Genomic DNA, 23,325 nt, shown 5'->3' with positions numbered 1-23,325 from the left:
TTGTCACCCCAGACCTGCCTTACAAGAGCTCCTGAAGGAAACACTAAATATGGAAAGTAACAACTAGTATCAGCCACTGCAAAACTTACCAAATTGTAAAGGTCATCCACACTATGAAGACACTGCAATGGGCAAAATAAGCAGCTAGTATCATAATGACAGGATCAAAATCACACATAACAATACGAACCTTAAATGTAAACAGGCTAAATGCCCCAGTTAGAAGACACAGGATAACAAATTCAAAAGTGTCAAGACCATCAGTGTGCTGTATTTAGGAGACCCATCTCATGAGTAAAGACACATAAAGGCTAAAAATAAAGGAATGGAGGAATATTTACCAAGCAAATAGAAAGAAAAAACAAACAAACAAACAAAAAAAAAAAACAGGAGTTGCAAACCTAGTCCCTGATAAAACAGACTTTAAAATAACAAAGTTCAAATGAGACAAATAGGGCCATTATATAACAGTAAAGGGACCAATGCAACAAGAAGAGCTAACTATCCAAAATATATATGAACCCAATTACAGGAGCACCCAGATTTGCAAAGCAAGTTCTTAGAGACCTTAAAAGTGACTTAGACTCCTACATAATAATAGTGGGAGACTTTAATATCCCACTGTCAATATTAGAGAGATCAATAAGAGAGAAGATTAACAAGGATATCCAGAACTGGAACTCAGCTCTGGGTCAAGCGGACCTAATAGACATCTATAGAACTCTCCACCTGAAATCAACAGAATATACATTCCTCTCAGAACCACATTGAACTTATTCTAAAATGGACCACATATTTAGAAGTAAAAGACTTCTTAGCAAATGCAAAGGCCGCAGAAAACTTAACAAGCAGTTTCCCAGACCATGATGCAATGAAATTAGAACTCAGGATTAAGAAACCCAAAACCGGGAGGGCAGCCAAGACGGCCAAATAGGAACAGCGTGAGCGACGCAGAAGACAGGTGATTTCTGCATTTCCATCTGAGGTATTGGGTTCATCTCACTAGGGAATGCCAGACAGTGGGTGCAGCACACCATGCAGAAGCAGAAGCAGGGCCAGGCATTGCCTCACTCAGGAAGTGCAAGGGGTCAGGGAGTGTCCTTTCCTAGTCAAAGAAAGGGGTGACAGACGGCACCTGGAAGATTGGGTCACTCCCACCCTAATACTGTGCTTTTCCAATGGGCTTAAAAAACCTCCCACCAGGAGACTATATCCTGCAACAGGCTGGCAGGGTCCTCCGCCCACGGAGTCTTGCTGACTGCTAGCACACTAGCCTGAGATCAAACTGCAAGGTGGCAGCGAGGCTGGGGGAGGGGCACCAGCCATTGCCCAGGCTTGCTTAGGTAAACAAAGCAGCCTGGAAGCTCGAACTGGGTGGAGCCCACCACAGCTCAAGGAGGCCTGCCTGCCTCTGTAGGCTCCACCTCTGGGGGCAGGGCACAGAAAAACAAAAAGACAGCAGTAACCTCTGCAGACTTAAATGTCCCTGGCTGACAGCTTTGAAAAGAGCAGTGGTTCTCCCAGCATGCATCTGGAGATCTGAGAATGGGCAGACTGCCTCCTCAGTGGGTCCTTGACCCATGACCCCTGAGCAGCCTAAGTGGAAGGCACCCCCCAGTAAGGGCAGACTGACACCTCACACAGCCGGGTCCTCCTCTGAGACAAAACTTCCAGAGGAACAATCAGACAGCAGCATTCGCGGTTCACGAAAATCCGCTGATCTGAAGCCACCGCTGCTGATAATCAGGCAAACAGGGTCTGGAGTGGACCTCTAGCAAACTCCAACAGACCTGCAGCTGAGGCTCCTGTTTGTTAGAAGGAAAACTAACAAACAGAAGAAAGGACATCCACACCAAAAAACCTATCTGTACATCACCATCATTAAAGACCAAAAGTAGATAAAACCACAAAGATGGGGAAAAAACAGAGCAGAAAAACTGGAAACTCCAAAAAGCAGAACACCTCTCTTCCTCCAAAGGAACACAGTTCCTCACCAGCAATGGAACAAAGCTGGACGGAGAAAGACTCTGATGAGATGAGAGAAGAAGGCTTCAGATGATCAAACTACTCTCAGCTACAGGACGAAATTCAAACCAAAGGAAAGAAGTTTAAAACTTTGAAAAAAATGTAGATGAATGTATAACTAGAATAACCAATACAGAGAAGTGCTTAAAGGAGCTGGTGGAGCTGAAAGCCAAGGATTGAGAACTACATGAAGAATGCAGAAGCCTCAGGAGCCGATGTGATAAACTGGAAGAAAAGGTATCAGTGATGGATGACGAAATGAATGAAATGAAGGAAGAAGGGAAGTTTAGAGAAAAAAGAATAAAAAGAAATGAACAAAGCCTCCAAGAAATATGGGACTATGTGAAAAGACCAAATCTACGTCTTATTGGTGTACCTGAAAGTGACGGGGAGAATGGAACCAAGTTGGAAAACACTCTGCAGGATATTATCCAGGAGAACTTCCCCAATCTAGCAAGGCAGGCCAACATTCAGATTCAGGAAATACAGAGAACTCCACAAAGATACTCCTAGAGAAGAGCAACTCCAAGACACATAATTGTCAGATTCACCAAAGTTGAAATGAAGGAAAAAATGTTAAGGGCAGCCACAGAGAAAGGTCAGGTTACCCACAAAGGGAAGCCCATCAGACTAACATCTGATCTCTCAGCAGAAACTCTAGAAGCCAGAAGAGAGTGGGGGCCAACATTCAACATTCTTAAAGAAAATAAGTTTCAACCTAGAATTTCATATCCAGCCAAACTAAGCTTCATAAGTGAAGGAGAAATAAAATACTTTACAGACAAGCAAATGCTGAGAGATTTTGTCACCACCAGGCCTGTCCTAAAAGAGCTCCTGAAGGAAGCACTAAACATGGAAAGGAACAACTGGTACCAGCCGCTGCAAACTCATGCCAAAATGTAAAGACCATCAAGACTAGGAGGAAACTGCATCAACTAAGGAGCAAAATAACCAGCTAACATCATAATGACAGGATCAAATTCACACATAACAATATTAAATGTAAATGTAAATGGACTAAATGCTCCAATTAAAAGACACAGACTGGCAGATTGGATGAAGAATCCAGACCCATTAGTGTGCTGTATTCAGGAATCACATCTCACTTGCAGAGACACACAAGGGCTCAAACTTAAAGGACATAGGAACATCTACCAAGCAAATGGAAGACAAAAAAAGGCAAGGGTTGCAATCCTAGTCTCTGATAAAACAGACTTTAAACCAACAAAGATTAGAAGAGACAAAGAAGGCCATTACGTAATGGTAAAGGGATCAATTCAACAAGAAGAGCCATCTATCCTAAATATATATGAACCCAATATAGGAGCACCCAGATTCATAAAGCAAGTCCTGAGTGACCTACAAACAGACTTAGACTCCCACACAATAATAATGGGAGACTTTAACACCCCGATGTCAACATCAGACAGATCAACGAGACAGAAATTTAACAAGGATACCCAGGAATTGAACTCAGCTCTGCACCAAGGGGACCTAATAGATGTCTACAGAACTCTCCATCCCAAATCAACAGACTATACATTTTTTTTCAGCACCACACCTATTCCAAAATTGACCACATAGTTGGAAGTAAAGCTCTCCTCAGCAAATGTAAAAGAACAGAAATTATAACAAACTGTCTCTCTGACCACGTTGCAATCAAACTAGCACTCAGGATTAAGAAACTCACTCAAAACCACTCAACTACATGGAAACTGAACAATCTGCTCCTCATTGACTACTGGGTACATAATGAAATGAAAGCAGAAATAAAGATGTTCTTTACAACCAACGAGAACAAAGACACTATATACCAGAATCTCTGGGACACATTCAAAGCTGTGTGTAAAGGGAAAATTATAGCATTAAATGCCCACAAGAGAAAGCAGGAAAGATCCAAAATTGACACCCTAACATCACAATTAAAAGACCTAGAAAAGCAAGAACAAACATTCAAAAGCTAGCAGAAGGCAAGAAATAACTAAAATCGGAGCATAACTGAAAGAAATAGAGACAAAAAAAAAACTCTTCAAAAAATTAATGAATCCAGGAGCTGGTTTTTTGAAAGGATCGACAAAATTAATAGACCACTAGCCAGACTAAAAAAGAAAAAAAGAGAGAAGAATCAAATAGATGCAATAAAAAATGATAAAAGGGATATCACCACCAATCTCATAGAAATACAAACTACCGTCAGGTAATACTATGAACACCTCTACACAAATAAACTAGAAAATCTAGAAGAAATGGATAAATTCCTCAAAACATACAACTTCCCAATACTAAACCAGGAAGAAGTTGAATCTCTGAATAGACCAATAACAGGCTCTGAAATTGTGGCAATAATCAGTAGCTTACCAACCAAAAAGAGTCCAGGACCACATAGATTGACAGCCGAATTCTATGAGAGGTACAAGGAGGAACTGGTAACATTCCTTCTGAAACTATTCCAATCAATAGAAAAGGAGGGAATTCTCCCTAACTCATTTCATGAGGCCAGCGTCATCCTGATAACAAAGCTGGGCAAAGAAAATTTTAGACCAATATCCTTGATGAACATTGATGCAAAAATCCTCAGTAAAATACTGGCAAACTGAATCCAGCAGCACATCAAAAATCTTACCCAACATGATCAAGTCACCTTCATCTCTGGGATGCAAGGCTGGTTCAATATACACAAATCAATAAATGTAATCAAGCATATAAACAGAACCAAAGATAAAAACCACATTATTATCTCAATAGATGCAGAAAAGGCCTTTGACAAAATTCAAAAACTCTTCATGCTAAAAACTCTGAATAAATTAGGTATTGATGGGACGTATCTCAAAATAACAACAGCTATCTATGACAAACCCACAGCCAATATCATACTGAATGGGCAAAAACTGGAAGCATTTCCTCTGAAAACTGGCACAAGACAGGGATGCCCTCTCTCACCACTCCTATTCAACATAGTGTTGGAACTTCTGGCCAGGGCAATTAGGCAGGAGAAGAAAATAAAGGGTATTCAATTAGGAAAAGAGGAAGTCAAATTGTCCCTGTTTGCAGATGACATGATGTCATATCTAGAAAACCCCATTGTCTCAGCCCAAAATCTCCTTAAGCTGATAAGCAACTTCAGCAAAGTCTCAGGATAAAAATCAATGTGCAAAAGTCACAAGCATTTTTATACACCAATAACAGACAAACAGGAGCCAAATCATGAGTGAACTCCCATTCACAATTGCTTGAAAGAGAATAAAATACCTAGGAATCCAACTTACAAGGGACGTGAAGGACCTCTGCAAGGAGAACTACAAACCACTGCTCAATGAAATAAAAGAGGATACAAACAAATAGAAGAACATTCCATGCTCATGGGTAGGAAGAATCAATATCGTGAAAATGACCATACTGCCCAAGGGAATTTATAGACTCAATGCCATCCCCATCAAGCTACCAATGACTTTCTTTACAGAATTGGACAAATCTATTTTAAAGTTCATATGGAACCAAAAAAGAGCCCACATCACCAAGTCAATCCTAAGTCAAAAGAACAAAGCTGGAGACATCACACTACCTGACTTTAAACTATACTACAAGCCTACAGTAACCAAAACAGCATATGGCACTGGTACCAAAACAGAGATATAGATCAATGGAACAGAAAAGAGCCCTCAGAAATAATGCCACATATCTACAACTATCTGATCTTTGACAAAACTGAGAAAAACAAGCAATGGGGAAAGGATTCCCTATTTAATAAATGGTGTGGGGAAAACTGGTTAACCATATATAGAAAGCTGAAACTGGATCCCTTCCTTACACTTTATACAAAAATTAATTCAAGATGGATTAAAGATTGAAACGTTAGACCTAAAACCATAAAAACCCTAGAAGAAAACCTAGGCATTACAATTCAGCACATAGTCATGGGCAAGGACTTCATGTCTAAAACACAAAAAGCAATGGCAACAGAAGCCAAAATTGACAAATGGGATCTAATTAAGCTAAAGAGCTTCTGCACAGCACAAGAAACTACCATCAGAGTGAACAGGCACCTATAAAATGGGAGAAAATTTTCGCAACCTACTCATCTGACAAAGGGCTAATATCTAGAATGTATAATGAACTCAAACAAATTTAAAAGAAAAAAACAAAACAACCACATCAAAAAGTAGGTAAAGGACATGAACAGACACTTCTCAAAAGAAGCCATTTATACAGCCAAAAAACACATGAAAAAAATGCTCACCATCACTGACCATCAGAGAAATGCAAATCAAAACCTCAATGAGATACCATCTCACACCAGTTAGAATGGCAATCAATAAAAAATCAGGAAACAACAGGTACTGGAGAGGTTGTGGAGAAATAGGAACACTTTTACACTGTTGGTGGGACTGTAAACTAGTTCAACCATTGTGGAAGTCAGTGTGGCAATTCCTCAGGGATCTACAACTAGAAATACCATTTGGCCCAGACATCCCATTACTGGGTATATACCCAAAGGACTATAAATCATGCTGCTATAAAGACACATGCACACGTATGTTTATTGCAGCACTATTAACAATAGAAAAGACTTGGAACCAACCCAAATGTCTAACCAATCCAAATAGACTGGATTAAGAAAATGTGGCACATATACACCATGGTATACCATGCAACCATAAAAAATGATGAGTTCAGGTCCTTTGTAGAGACATGGATGAAATTGGAAATCATCATTCTCAGTAATCTATCGCAAGGACAAAAAACCAAACACTGCATGTTCTCACTCATAGGTGGGAATTTAACAATGAGAACACATGGACACAGGAAGGGGAACATCACACACTGCGTCCTGGAGACAAATAACAAGTTCTGAAATTGAGGCAGTAATTAATAGCCTAAAGAAAAAAAATAAAAAAAATCTAGGACTGGATGGATTCACTTTAGAATTCTACCAGAGGTACAAATAGTAGTTGGTACCATTCTTTCTGAAACTATTCCAAACAATAGAAAAAGAGGGACCCTACCTAACTCATTTTATGAGTCCAGCATCATCCTGATACTAAGAACTGGAAAAGACAAAACAAAAAAAGAAAATTTCAGGCCAATATCACTGGTGAACATTGACGTGAAAATCATCAATAAAATACTGGCAAACCAAATCCAGTAGCTTGTCAAAAAGATTATCCAACACTGTCAGGTCAGCTTCATCCCAGGAATGCAAGGCTGGTTCAATATACACAAATCAATAAACATAATCCACCACATAAACAGAACCAATGACAAAAAACATATAATTATCTCAACAGATGCAGAAAAGGCCTTTGACAAAGTTCAACATCCCTTCATGCTAAAAACTCTCAATAAACTAGGTTTTTATGGTATGTATCTGAAAATAATAAGAGCCATTTATGACAAACCCATAGCAAATATCATACTTAATTGGCAAAAACTGGAAACAATTCCTTTGAAAAACAGCACAAGAAAAGAAAGCCCTCTCTCACCACTGCTATTCAACATAGTATAGGAATTTCTGGCCAGGACAACCAGGTAAGAGAGAGAAATGAAGAGTATTCAATTAAGAAAATAAAAAGTCAAATTGTCTCTGTTTTCAGATGACATGATTGTATATGTAGAAATCCTCATTATCTCAGCCCAAAGTCTCCTTAAGCTGACAAGCAAGTCTCAGGATACAAAATCAATGTGAAAATATCACAAGCATTCCTATACACTAATAACAGATAATCAGAAAGCCAAATCATGAGTCAGCTCCCATTCACTACTGCTATAAAGGAATAAAATATCTAGGAATACAACTCACAAGGGATGTGAAGGACTTCTTCAAGGAGAACTACAAACCACTGCTCAAGGAATTAAGAGAGGACAAAAACAAATGGAAAAACATTACATGCTCATGGATAGGAAGAATCAAATCATGAAAATGGCCATACTGCCCAAAGTAATTTATAGATCCAATGCTATCACCATCAAGCAACCATGACTTTCTTCACAGAATTAGAAAAAACTATCGTAAACTTCATAGGGAACCAAAAAAGAGCCCACCTAGCCAAGAATACCCTAAGCAAAAAGAACAAAGCTGGAGGTATCAAGCTACCTGACTTCAAACTATACTACAAAGCTACAGTAACGAAAACAGCAAGGTACTTGTACCAAAACAGATATATAGACCAAAGGAACAGAACAGAATTCTCAGAAATAACACCACACATCTAAAGCCATCTGATCTTTGACAAACTTGACAAAAATAAGGAATGGGGAAAGGATTCCTTATTTAATAAATGGTGTTGAATGCCAAGTTTGTACTGCAGATTCTGGCCAAGAAACAGATGAAAGAAGTAAGCAGATTCAGGTATTTTGCCTGACAGAGCAGCTAAGGGACTGCATGGCTTAGCACAGCTGATGAGAGTGCAGTTGCAGCAGCCTCAGTAAGCCAAAGATGCTCACATTTATTTTTGTGTAGATCTGGGGACAAAGGCGTGGAGCCAACGCAATTTGTAATTAACATGGTTGACCCCCCAAGTAGAGGACAGTCCTGTGCACGAACGATCAAAGGTTGGTTTCTGGAGACATAAGTAAATCAATTTATCTGATAAGTTCCTTTACATTCCCTTGTTATCTACCCTTTACCCTAAAGAGAATTTAGCTGTCATCAACTAAATTTAACTCCAGAATTTAGCTTCTGTCATCAGCTAAATTCTCTTCTGAGGTTTTTCAAAACCTCCTGGCCTTCCAAGAAGGTTTGTGTCTTTCCCTATTAACCTTTATAAATTTTCCAACCATTCTGATCAATCTACATCTCCCCTTTTTTTGTGTTTTTTTTGGCATCAGATTTTGTTGTTTGGAGAGTACAGATGTGTGCAGCAACAGGTTTGTCAGGTGCAGCAGTTATAACTCATATTCTGGCTTTGCATTCTGGAATTAGTAAATAACATAAGGAAAACATGAGTATAATCAGTAATATTCTTTTCTAATCAAAGAGTGACCCCCCAGGAGTGGCGTTCTATCCAGAAGAGATGTTCTTGCACATCCTTCCATATGGCTGTTTGTTGGGTGTATAGATGTACAGCGTTTAGAGACTCTAGAATTTTAGTTTTAAGTTGCTTTACATCTGTGGTTAAATTATAATGTAGGGCTCCCCAGAGGTGTTGTTTTACCTCATCCTAACTATGCATTGGTTGATTCTAAGATAGAGAGGTGACACAGATATGCTTATGACACCTGTCATAGTTTAATTGCTGTTGGAATGTCAGTGCATCTTTCCAATCCTCTACATATTCCAAGGCAACCTCAAGGGCTTGCAGGCATGCAAGCATCTTTTGATCTATATCCTGCTGTAAGAGAAGCTCATTAGACATATTTATGTCTAAGTTATATATAAAGGTAGCTGTTTGTACTGATTCAGTAATAGAGGTCACAGCAACACTAGCAGTTGCCAAGAGACTATGGCTGAGACTCTAAAGACTATAAATGTGCCTATGAATCTTTTGGGTTTTGCTTGGAACAATGCACGTTCTCAGGTGGCAAGGGCAGAGGGACCCTGCTAATCATGTGTCAAATTGACTGATAGAAATGCCTCAGCTTGCCTCCTTAATACCATGACACTAGTAATATTTAAATTAGATATATTATAATTAGTGATACCTGAGGTGAACCAAGCCTGTCCTTGCATTTGGGTCACAAACGTGTAGTTTTGGGGTGTAATGGATATATTTTTCTCATAAAGAAAATATATGGATGGGTAGTGTAAATCAGGCACTGATCTTGTGATTATGAATAAAGGTCATAGTATAATTGTTACTGAAATTACAATATATCCTATGTCAGGTGTTAAGGGAGATGCTAAGCTGTCCCAGGCACTGTAGGGTATCTTGGGATATCCCATCCCTGCATTGGCCCAAATCATAGAGGAATAGGACATGGCTAAAAAACTGTGATTGATGCCATCAGGGATTTGGACATCAGTATGGTCGCCCTGCAAATGGCCTTGGGGGCTCCAGTCTAAGACATTATAATTGTCTAACTGGAGGCTACAAGCTAGTCCCCCATGACAGACCTCATTACTTTGTTCTTTAGTACAGGAGGAAATGTTGGGGAAAGGGGCATTAGTTGTATTGTCCAGTTTGAGGCTACCTGCAACCAAGAATGTTAAGGCATTTCCTTTGCCATAATGTAGCTGTAATTGTGTTTGGGCAGGTACTCAGTAAGGGTTAGAACTTTTATAACTTATACTTAGTGGGAGGATGGTGGAGTGATAGGTAGTGTTACCTGGCACCTTAGTCCAAGTTGTGTCATTAATGAGGGACCCCACTGGGAGTAAGTCAATCCAATCCCTCCTAGGCAAGCAGTTACATTATTAGAGGATGAGAGGGTGTGTCTGCTCAAGTAATAGGGAAGATGAAAGGCGGATCTAAGAGATAAGCCCAATACAGTGTAGCAGGTACGGGTTGCAGACAAAGTGAGAGCATAAAAAAGGATCAAAACCCTACACGAGTTGCAATGTACAATAGAAAGCATAGAAAGGAATAAATTACATGAAGTGAATGTTGTCTGTATCCAGAGCAGGATTCACTCAGTCTTCTGAGTTGTCTTTTCAGCATCCCCCAGTTAATGTGGGGCTTGTGTCATCTGAGGAAACCACATCGTCCAGGGCTGCAGGTCCTGCAGGGTCGTTTTCTTCCTTTCTGTTACTGAGCTGGGTTATAGCCACTCCATGGTATGCTTTGATGCGTTGTGCTGGAATCTGAAAAGGACCTGAGGGGGTGTGAACATAAGCTTATCCTCTTCTCAAAGTTAGTAAATCATTTAGACCACACCATGCATTACTATTTACATCTTTCCATAAAACTGCATGTTTTATGTCTTAAGAGGTTTTAACAAAGTGTTTTTCTATAGTTGACTGAAATTTATTATTTAAATTTAAGAAACCAAGGGTAAATAATGCTTATGCTAGTAGTGTTGCAGGGTCCTTACTCATATTCTCTCATTTTTGTTTTTGAGCATATTTTTAAGAGAGGAATGGACATGTTCTACTATAGGCTGTCCTTGGGGGTTATAAAGGATGCCTGTGGAACATTAGGTGTGTCACATGAGAAAAATTGTTGAAAATGTGAGCAGGCATAATCTGGATGCTTAGCAGTTTTAAATTTTGTGGGCTGCCCCATAAATGCCAAAGTTAAAAGAAGATGTTTAATGACATTGGTTGCAATCTCCTGGAATAACATGTGCGCTAATTAGGTTGATAATTGATATCAATGAATACATATACATATCTAAGTTTTCTAAATTCAGGGACATGAGTAACATCTGTTTGCCATAACTGATTAGGTTGTAGTCCCATAGGGTTAACACCTGTTGAAAGAGAGGATGTGCCTTTGATCTAGCAATCTGGGCATTGCAGGATAATTTGTTTAAATAGTCTTTGGGTGTGTTGAAATTGTTTAGATAAGTATCTCCAATTTTGGTGGAAAAAAATGATGCGATTGGGAGGTTTGGTCAAGCAGTGATGCCATAAATTGCAGGTCTGCTTGATCATTGCCATAAGCCAGTGGTCCAAGCAATGAGATGAGGACTCAAATATATGTGATAAAAACATGATGTGTACATTGGTCCAGCAACTGGTGACATTGAAGAAAAAGTCCAAATATGGTGGGTTCAAAAGTGGACTTAATGAGGGATATCTTAAGGTTTTGTAATAAACATTGTGAGCAGAGACACTAACAATATTGATAGGCTGAGCAGAAAATGCTTCTAAGGCCAATATTAGGGCTCCAACCACAGCTTTCTGAGTACTAGTAAATCCAGATTGAGTGAGGGAGTTATGCAATTCCCACCCAATAGCTGCTTTTTCACTTTTGCCAGAGCCATCTGTAAAAAGTGTTAAAACGTTATGTATGGGGGAGTGAATTACTTTGGTAGGCATAACCACAGGATTATGAGATAAGAATTGAAGTAGTATGTTAGCAGGAAGGGAATGTTCTATATGGCTTGTGTAATCAGTGTGCTAGTTGCAGGTCTAGAGATAAAGGCGAGACTGCCTGGAGTTGCATTTTACTCAAGGAAATTCTTATGAAATCAGGGTCATAACCTAGCAACTAATTGTATGATCTGTGGCCTGAATAGATGACTTTGCTAACTAGCTGGATATAGGGAGATAATGTTTTAGTCCTGGTATATGAGCAAAAAAACCCATTCTAGTAAGTGCAGCTCTGGGGCCATTTGTCATGTTGATATTGTTGGGGAATGTTTAGTAGGAAAAACAATTGGATTGAATATTATGGGTCCATGCGATCTAGTTGCCTCTGAGAAATAGCTTGCTTTGCTTCCTCAATTTCTCTTTTTGCTTCAGGAATTAAATACCTGGGAGAGTTCAGGGCTGTATTGCCCTTAAGCATAGAAAATAGGTTTTGTAACTTATCAGTAGTTATGCCTAACATGACACGAAGCCAATTAATATCACCCAGTAATTTTTGGTAATCATTTAATGCATATAAATTGCTAGTATTTAATTTAACATTTTGAGGTCTTACTGACCAGAAAGCTATTATGTATCCAAAATATCTCCAAGGAGAGGACATGTATACTTTTTTCAGATGCTATGATTAAACTTATTAACTGTGTATTCTTTTGAACAGAGACATATAAACTTAAAAGTACTGGATCTGTTAGTGGCTTCTGGTAAAATATAATCCATAAAATTAATAATCTGGCAATTAGAAAAGTCTATTTTACTGGGGAGCAAAGTGTGATTTACATGATACTGACACATGGTAGGACTGTTCAGCAACCCTTGAGGTGTACTTTCCAAGAAATCAGTGAACTGGCCTTCATTATTGATAGCTGGTATTGTAAATGCCAATTTTTCTCTTTCCTGTTCTGCAAGGGGAATGGTATAAAATAATCTTTTAAGTAAATAATGACTATAGACTAATTTTGAGGAATCACCACAGGGGAAGGGAGCTCCTGTTGAAGGGGCCCCATAGGTTGCAGATTAGCATTAGTCGTCCATAGGTCATGTAAAAGTCTCAATTTGCCAGATCTTTTGTGTATGATGAAAATGGGCAAATTCCAAGTGCAGTTTGATGGTCCTATATGGCTGGCTTTTCATTTCTCCTCAACTAATGTATGGGCTTATTTTAATTTCTCTCCCTTTAAAGGCCACTGCTCTACCTAAATTAAATTTTGAGAGAGCCATGTTAGGGGTAGGGGAGGAACAACAACAGTGGTCATAATTAGAAAAGGGTTTGCTGTTCACATTATTCATTAAGTTCTGTCCTCAAGAGGAGGAATTACCTGGCATCTAAAATTGTTTTAGCTAGCACTGACCAGTTCCATGGGGTCATATGGAAGTTGTCTGCTAGGGCTTCAATTAATCCTTTTGTAAATGGGCTAACAGCCTCGTTCTCTCTAATGCTTTTCCTTATCTCTTTGTAAGCATCAAAAGAAATATGTTCATATATCTGATTGCCTTGTTGATCTTGCATTACTAAACAGGCTAAGAGCTTGCTTTTAATGCTGTATGCCTAAGACAGGGTCCATTAACTGTAGTGCATCCCTTGTCTTTTTTCCAGTATATTGAGGGACGGAGCTCAGGCAAAACCTCTATTCCTCTTTGGTATTATTGCCTGGTAATGGTGAGGCTGAGGAATAAGGAGGAGGCAGTAATGTGGGTGACAGTTCCTCCTCCCTTCCCTTTTTAGGCTCTTCTGTGTAGAGTGAGATGAAAGCAGCCCCAATTAAGGCCTATAACCTTAGAGATTTTACTGGAATTCATTGCCCTTGTGCATGATGTTGTCTAAAATTTTTCCTCACTTGTTCCCAGAGCTATAGATCTAGTTCTATAGAAATATAGAAACCCTCTTCTGGAACTTGGAGAGTTCAAGTAGTATGTTACTTCAGAACCCCTAGTTCTATAGAACGCCTCTTCTGGAAACCATGAGTTATGGGAAACAACAGTTTGCATTAGGTGCCTTAATTGAGCCTGCAAAACTGAGACTCTGCTAGCTTTAAACAGCTGTTTCAATAGTTTTATATACTGCTGCCATTGAGCTGATGACTGTTTTCTCATGATGAAACCCTTGCCTGAACAATTCCTTCAAACTTGGAAATCCTGAGCAGGCACCAATGACTTAATGATTGCACAGTCTCTTACCTTTTTCAAGGGATCCATTGTGATCCTTTGCAGTGTTCCTCACATGGGGCACCACCTGCCAAGTCTGCCCTACAGACTCTGGTTGAGCTATGCATGAAAGAAGTACACAGACAGGGATTATGCCTGACAGCGCGGCTAAGGGACAGCACAACTAAGCACTGCCAATGAGAATGCAGCTGCAGCAGCCTCAATAAGCCAGAGACGCTCACATTTATTTAGCACAGATTTAATGACAAAGTTCTGGAGCAAACACAATTTATGGGCAATTAACATGTCGACCCACCAAGTAGAGAGCACTCCTGCATTTGAATGATCAAAGGTTGGCTTCTGGAGACAAAGTAAACCAATTTATCTAGATAACCTCCTTTACATTCCCTATCTACTTACCCTTTGCCCTAAAGATAATTTTGCTGCCCTAAAGAGAATTTAGCTGAAGGCAGCTAAATTCTCTTCCGAAGCTTTTGCAAAATCTCTCTGCCTTTGAAGAAGGTTTGTGTCTTTCCCTAAAACTTTTATAACTTTTTCCACCACCCTGAATGATCTTCTACAGTTGAGAAAGCTGGCTAGCCATATGCAGAAAGCTGAAACTAGATCCCTTTCTTACACCTTATTCAAAAATTAACTCAAGGTATGTTAAAGACTTAAATGTAAGAACTGAAACCATAAAAAACTTAGAAGAAAACCATTTAGGATATAGGCATGGGCAAAGACTTCATGACTAAAAAATCCAAAAGCAATGGCAACAAAAGCCAAAATTGACAAATGGGATCTAATTGAAGAGCTTCTGCACAGCAAAAGAAACTATCATTAGAGTGAAAAGGCAACCTACAGAATGGGAGAAAATTTTTGTAATCCACTCATCTGACAAAGGGCTAAAATCCAGAATCTAAAAGGAAGTTAAACAAACATACAAAAAAAAAAAAAAAAAAAAGCAACCCCATCAAAAAGTGGATGAAGGATATAAACAGACGCTTCCCAAAAAAAGACATTTATGCAGCCAACAAACATATGAAAAAAAGCTTATCACCACTGGTTATTAGATAAACACAAATCAAATTCACAATGAGATACCATCTCATGCTAGTTAGAATGGCAACTATTAAAAAGTTAGGAAAAAACAGATGTTGGAGAGGATGTGGAGAAATAGGAATGCTTTTACAATGTTGGGAGTGTAAATTAGTTCAACCATTGTGGAAGGCAGTATGGCAATTCCTCAAGGTTGTAGAACCAAAAATACCATTTGACCCAGCAATCTGATTATTATGTATATAGCCAACTTATTATAAATCATTCTACTAAAAAGACACATGCACACTTATGTTTTTGGGACACTGTTCACAATAGCAAAAACCTGGAACCAACCCAAATGTCCAGCAATGATAGACTGGATAAAGTAAATGTGGCACATATACACCATGGAGTACTATGCAGCCATAAAAAAGGATGAATTCATAGCCTTTGCAGGGACCATGGATGAAGCTGGAAACCATCATTCTCAGCAAACTAACACAGGAACAGAAACCAAACACCACTTGCTCTTACTTGTAAGTGGGATTTGAACAATGAGAACACATGGACACAGGGAGGGGAACATCACACACTGGGACCTGTCAGTGGGTGGGGGACTAGGGAAGGGATAGCATTAGGAGAAATACCTAATATAGATGATGGGTTGATGGGTGCAGGAAACCACCAGGGCAAGTTTATACCTATGTAACAAAGCTGTATGTTCTGCAGTACTTAAAGTATAATTAAAAAAAAAAAAAAGAAAAAAAAAGGAAATTAAATAGGAGAAAGAAATTGTGTGCTTGACATTTTTCTCAAGGATGGAGCTGGGTTCCACAGTGCATTAGTCACAATGAAATCTAAGCTGGTTGCTCAGAAAGAGACAGAGAAGAGGACATAGGCTCCAGAATGGCCCTATCAGAAGTAGTTTGTAATTTCAGATACTTTATTCTTTACCCTAGTCTTTGGTTAGAAATGAGACTTGGCTCCTCAAAATTAAACGTTGTATGCAGTTTTTTAAGCATATGAGATTCTTTAGACGTACTTGAATGATTACCATTTGTTCTAGTTAATTCAATCTCATTTCATTTTCTTTCTGATTGGGGTTTAAGTGACCAAGGAATCAGGTTTTATGCCTGTTTTTGGATGCTTTTTATTCTTCCCAAGAAATAAAAATAAATAAATATTAAAATTATACTAATTTTTTACCTAAGATTGAATTTACTTAATGACTTACTATATTTCCATGATTAAAAAGTGTGTGTGTATGCATATATATGTGTATGTGTGTGTGTTTGTGTCCTGTAAGTGACTCAACATATGTAAGGGTTGATAAATTTATCAGGGGCAACAAGAGCAAATTGCTAGTATATATGTTAATATAAAATTATTTATGCATGTTTGATGTGTGTAAAATAAATCATTAACATTTACATATTTAATTTCAGCTTCAAATGATGCAGTTATTCAAATAAGACTTGTAATCCCAAATGTTAATGCTTATTATTTTTGCGAAAACCCCATTGAAATTTAACCATCTTCTTCCTAAATCTGTGGACTAACAGAAAAAAAACCCTGCTCTTTTTATAAAAGTAAACCAGACATTAATTTAATATTAACTTTTAAGTATGAAATTATAACATTAAAAAATGATTCTATGCCCTCTTAAAATCAGTTTCTGAATATAACTTTTTACTTTGTCCCAATATACGAATAGTTGTTAGTATGTAACCATTGTGCTGTGTACATCTTTTTCATGATTGGATGGTCTAAAACCCTAAGTGTTCAGGCTGGGTTTGGTGGTTCATGCCTGTAATGCCAGAAATTTGGGAGGCTGAGTCAGGTGGATCACTTGAGACCAGGAGTTCAAGACCAGCATGGCTAAAATGGTGAAACCCCATCTCTAATAAAACACAAAATTTCACCCTGCATGATGGCACATGACCGTAATCCCAGCTACTCAGGAGGTTGAGGGAGGAGAATCACTTGAACCCGGGGGGTGCAGGTTGCAGTGAGCTGACATCACACCACTGCACTCCAGCTTGGGCAACAGAGTGAGGCTCCATCTCAAAATAAACAAATAAAAACCATAAATGTTCAATTGTATACATTCTGTAATTTGGCAAAATTTTTGTCTTATTTAAAATTTATAGTTACTTTTTGAGCAGTCTGACCCTTTGGTAGGATTTATCAGAAGAAGATAGTTTGAATTTTACAGAAATGTTGCTAATGTCTGAAAACCGATTTCACTTGGCTTTATTTTAAGAGCTGACAGATGGGTTTCCTATATCACAAGATTTTTTTCTGACATTTCTCAAAAATATCAGCAAGAGGAAGCAAGATATCATTTAAATAGCAATTTTTAACATCATTTGAGTCACAAACACCTTGAGTAACTGATCAAAATTACTGGCCTCAATCAGAATAATGAACACATGCATGTTTTCAGAATTTGAGAGGATTTTCCTTGCATACATGGATCACTGGCTAAGAATGTTTCCTTCAGAAAGTAAATTGTTGGAAAATCAAGCTCTCTTTTTTAATTTGAGAGGAAAAGTAATTTAAAGGGATAACTATCAGCAAATATTCACAATGAAAGTGGTATGTTAGGCCAGGTGCGGTGGCTCACGCCTGTAATCCCAGCAGTTTGGGAGGCTGAGGCTGGCAGATCACGAGGTCAGGAAATCGAGACCACCCTGGCTAACAAGGTGAAACCCCGTCTCTACTAAAACTACAAAAAAATAAAATAAAATAATAATAATAAATAAATAAAAATTTAAAAAAGTAGCTGGGCGTGGTGGTGCACGCCTGTAATCCCAGCTATTCTGGAGACTGAGGCAGGAAAATAACGTGAACCTGGGAGGCGGAGCTTGCAGTGAGCCGAGAACGCGCCACTGCACTCCAGCCTGGGAGACTCAAAAAAAAAAAAAAAAAAAAAAAAGAAAAAAGAAAAAAAGAAAAAGAAAACGAAAAAAGAAAATGATATGTTACCAGTATGTCCTGAACTTCCATGCATAAAAAGAAATGATTTTCAAAAATAAGAATTTGTCATGTCCTTAGTGTTCATGCAGATGTTATAAGAATAGTAAGCATTTTCAAATATTGAACTTAATGTTTTAAAGGTTATTGTTTCCAAGGTACAAATGGGTACACTGACAACAAAAATTGATTGTTTAATCAGTTTTCCTTGTGAGTAACAGAGTAGCAATTTCTCTTCTGTTGCTGTTGTTAGATTTTAGACTCTCCACCAGATTCTATTTAAAAGTGTTCAATCACTGGATAAAATACATATTTTAAGTAATATCAGGGGATTCAATGTTACTTTTGACAATTTTAATTTAATATCCAGTTCCTTGAGTTACTATTTACAATAATTTCTTACAATAATAAAAGTATATACAGCTAGATGATACAGTTTCAATTGGATAGATCAACATGATGCTAAAAAAGAGTAAGATTGGCCTGGCTCAGTGGCTCATGAGTGTAATCCCAGCACTTTGGGAAGCTAGGTGGCAGATCACTTGAGGTCAGGAGTTTGAGGTCAGCCTGGCTAACACAGTGAAATCCCATCTCTACTAAAAAAAAAAAAAAAAAAAAAAATACAAAAATTAGCTGGAACTATTTGGGAGGCTGAGGCAGAAGAATTGCTTGAAACTAGGAGGCAGATGTTGCAGTGAGCAAAAGATGGAGCCACTGCACTGAGATGTTTTATACGTTGTTCTTTGTGATGCTTACTTGGTTACATCAGTTTTTTTTTTACCAAAGTGCATTAAGCTGCATAATTATGGGGTATACAGTCTTTCCTGTATACATTGTAACTTAGTGAGTCACTATTTGTAAAGACAATAAGCTAAGTTTCACCTCTGATAACATATATCTCTAAAAGGAACAATTTTACAGGATTTTCATAGGGCTTATGCAATACATTTTATGTATCAAATAATATTCTGTGGGATTAGTGTGCCTGACAACACAATCTATGAAACTGTCATTTACATGGTATTTAGTATTTAAAGACAACATCAAATTATAACCCATTTGTTAAAATGAATGTTTCCCTTTAAAATGATTAGACTTTGAAAAACTGCCTTAGGTGGCATAGCTCACTGATAAGTGATTCCAAATGACACATTACTACAGAAAGTTAAAGAAGTGGATATTTTGAATTTCACTGTTAGAAACATGAAACTAATTCTCAAGAGTAAATATCAGTGAATGGAACTAATTAAAAGATACTATAACATTTGTTTATTTTCTTCATATATATTTTTAACAGGCATACATAATAAACTGAAATTTTTTTCTAAATCCAGTTTCTTATGTTCTAAATGATGCTAAGAAAATACTTTTTAAGTTTATTTTTCTGTCTTAAAATTTATTAGAACCATCACACACTCCAGCACACTAGTGAACACTAGGGAACCTACTAATTTTTCAGATAAACTCTCATAAGTGCACACATAGAAATGAGTGATACAATTGGTGTGAAAAATAATATTGCTAAGCTAATCTAATTATCTTACCTACAAAACAATGATAGGCTAGGGAAAAAAGTCACTTACTATTTGTTAGATATCTTCAATAATGTCAATTATTTGGGGGAACAGAATATAAAACTTTCAACTCATTAGAAAAAACATAACCTTGAGGATTTCCTGAGTGTATTTTAAAAATGAGAATTTGTGCTCTTATGGGGTGACTTGATAGTGATTCATTTTTAAGCACATTCATTTCATGCAAATTTATGAGGGTGCATTTTTCCTCCTTATACTCTTGGTAGGTACTAAATCTGCAAACTTCAACACTTCTAAAGGAGAATGAATTGTTTTGCTACACATTCTAAGCAAAGGAATGTTGAATAAGATTTTGACAGATCCTTTTAACGAAGTGATTTTAATTTCTATATTAATACAATAAAATATAGAAAGCTAACATAACTTGAATAAAAATGGTTAACAACTTAAGGGAATTTGAAGCTACAGTTGAACTTGTTTCCACGAATTGCCATCAATCAATTTGCTCTATCCTTTGCCTATGAGCTAAAACAATAAACCATAGTTGTTATTTCTGTTTTTGTTCCTCACTACTAAAACTAACAGAAGAGCAAGCCAATAGATAAAATAATATATATTATAAATCACTTGGAGAAAAATATAACCCATTGGAGAATGGAAACGTCCTTCAAATATTCATAAGGTTCAAATGGATTTTTTGCCTGTTTGCATGCTAACTCTCATCTGAACATCTCAAGTGCATTGTCAACTTTCATTTTAAATAGAATTTGTGCAAGATATTAAACCAGTTACTTCTCTGTTTTACTGTTTTTTCTTTCATTGCTTTGCGTTTGAGAGTGGAAATTTTTTTCCAGGTTTTATACAAAGATCTGAGATGTTGGATCAATATATATGTATTTTTTGAGATGTAACTTACATACAAAAAACGCATAAATTCAAAGGACTGTTTTTGATGATTTTCATCTATTGTATACATCCATATGACAATGAACCAATTTAGGATACAGAACTTTTTCATTACTTTAGAAAATCACCCCATCTAACCATTCTCCACCAACTAACTCTTCAACAGAGGGATGTTTTCCTAACTTCTATTGCCCTGAAAATGTTTTTTCCTGTTCTTGTGTTCCTTAATAATAAGAAAATACGACATGTATCTCTGTAGATTTTTAACTCAATAAAACACTTTTGAGATTCATCATGATGTTGTCTTTGTCAGTAACGTATTCATTTTTTATTGCAGTTTTGTATTCCCTTGAACAAATACATCACAGTTTCTCTTTTTTTCCCAGATGTTGGGCATTTGGGTTTTTTCCAGGTTTTGACTCTTCTATAAAGATTTGTATATCTTTGTAGAACATATTTCACATAGGTAATCTTCTGTAATTCCTTTTGTGATTTTTTTTCCTATGACCACAAACTTAATATATACATGTACTTTAAGTTGTGGGATACATGTGCAGAATGTGCAGGTTTGTTACATAGGTATACACGGGCCATGGTGGTTTGCTACACGTATCAATCTGTCATCTACATCAGGTATTTCTCTTAATGCTATCCCTCTTCTAACCCCCCAGCCCTCAACATGCCACTGTGTGTGATGTTCTCCTCCCTGTGCTCATATGTTCTCATTGTTCATGTCCCATTTATGAGTGAGAATATGTGGTGTTTGGTTTTCTGTTCCTGTGTTAGTTGGCTGAGAATGATGGTTTCCAGCTTCATCCATGTCCCTGCAAAAGACATAACTCATCCTTTTTTATGGCTGCAGAGTATTTCATAGTGTGTATGTGCCACACTTTCTTTATCGAGTCTATCACTGTGGGCAATTGGATTGGTTACAAGTCTATGCTATTGTGAATAGTATGGCAGGAAACATACATGTACATGTGTCTTTATAGTAGCATAATTTATAATCCTTTGGGTATATACCCAGTAATGTGATTGCTGGGTCAAATGATATTTCTGGCTCTTGATCCTTGAGGCATCACCACACTGTTTTTCCACAATGGTTGAACTAATTTACACTCCCACCAACAGTATAAAAGCATTCATATTTTTCCACATGCTCTCCAGCATCTGTTGTTTCCTGACATTTTATTGATTGTCATTTAACTGGCAGGAGATTGTAACTCATTGTGATTTTGATTTTTGTTTCTCTAATGATCAGTAATGATGAGCTATTTTTCATAGGTTTGTAAGCCACATAAATGTCTTCCTTTGAGAAGTGTCTGTTGCTATCCTTTGTCCACTTTTTGATTTTTTTTAAGGTTACTTTTTTTTTATTATACTTTAAGTTTTAAGGTACATGTGCACAACGTGAAGGTTAGCTACATATGTATACATGTGCCATGTTGCTGTGCTGTACCCATTAACTCGTCATTTAACATTAGGTATATCTCCTAATGCTATCCCTCCACCCTGCCCCGACCCCACGACAGGACACAGTGTGTGATGTTCCCCTTCCTGTGTCCATGTGTTCTCATTGTTCAATTCCCACCTATGAGTGAGAATATGCGGTGTTTGGTTTTTTGTCCTTGTGATGGTTTGCTGAGAATGATGGTTTCCAACTTCATCCGTGTCCCTACAAAGGATATGAATTCATCATTGTTTATGGCTGCATGGTATTCCATGGTGTAAATGTGCCACATTTTCTTAATCCAATCTATCATTGTTGGACATTTGACTTGGTTCTAAGTCTTTGCTATTGTGAATAGTGCTGCAATAAACATACGTATGCATGGGTCTTTATAGCAGCATGATTTATAATCATTTGGGTATATACTCAGTAATGGGATGGCTGGGTCAAATGGTATTTCTAGTTCTAGATCCTTGAGGAATCGCCACACTCACTTCCACAATGGTTGAACTAGTTTACAATCCCACCAACAATGTAAAAGTATTCCTATTTCTCCACATCCACTCCAGCATCTGCTGTTTCCTGACTTTTTAACGATTGCCATTCTAACTGGTGTGAGATGGTATCCCATTGTGGATTTGATTTGCATTTCTCTGATGGCCAGTGATGATGTGCATTTTTTCATGTGTCTTTTGGCTGTGTAAATGTCTTCTTTTGAGAAGTGTCTGTTCATATACTTCTCCCATTTTTGATGGGGTTGTTTGTTTTTTTCTTGTAAATTTGTTTGTGTTCATTGTAGATTCTGGATTTAGCCCTTTGTCAGATGAGTAGATTGCAAAAATTTTCTCCCATTCTGTAGGTTGCCTGTTCACTCTGATGGTGGTTTCTTTTGCTGTGCAGAAGCTCTTTAGTTTAATTAGATCCCATTTGTCAATTTTGTCTTTTGTTGCCATTGCTTTTGGTGTTTTAGACATGAAGTCCTTGCCCATGCCTTCTGTCCCGAATTGTATTGCCTAGGTTTTCCTCTAGGGTTTTATGGTTTTAAGTCTAACATTAAGTCTTTAATCCATCTTCAATTAATTTTTGTAGAAGGTGTAAGGAAGGGATCCAGTTTCAGCTTTCTACATATGGCTAGCCAGTTTTCCCAGCATCATTTATTAAATAGGGAATCATTTCCCTATTTCTTGTTTTTCTCAGGTTCATCAAAGATCAGATGGATGTAGATATGCAGCATTATTTCTGAGGGCTCTGTTCTGTTCCATTGGTCTATATCTCTATTT

The sequence above is a fragment of the Pan troglodytes genome, chromosome Y (assembly GCF_028858775.2).
Source record: "Pan troglodytes isolate AG18354 chromosome Y, NHGRI_mPanTro3-v2.0_pri, whole genome shotgun sequence".
In the NCBI taxonomy this organism is placed as follows: Eukaryota; Metazoa; Chordata; class Mammalia; order Primates; family Hominidae; genus Pan; species Pan troglodytes.
Note: the sequence above shows the minus strand (reverse complement) of the source record.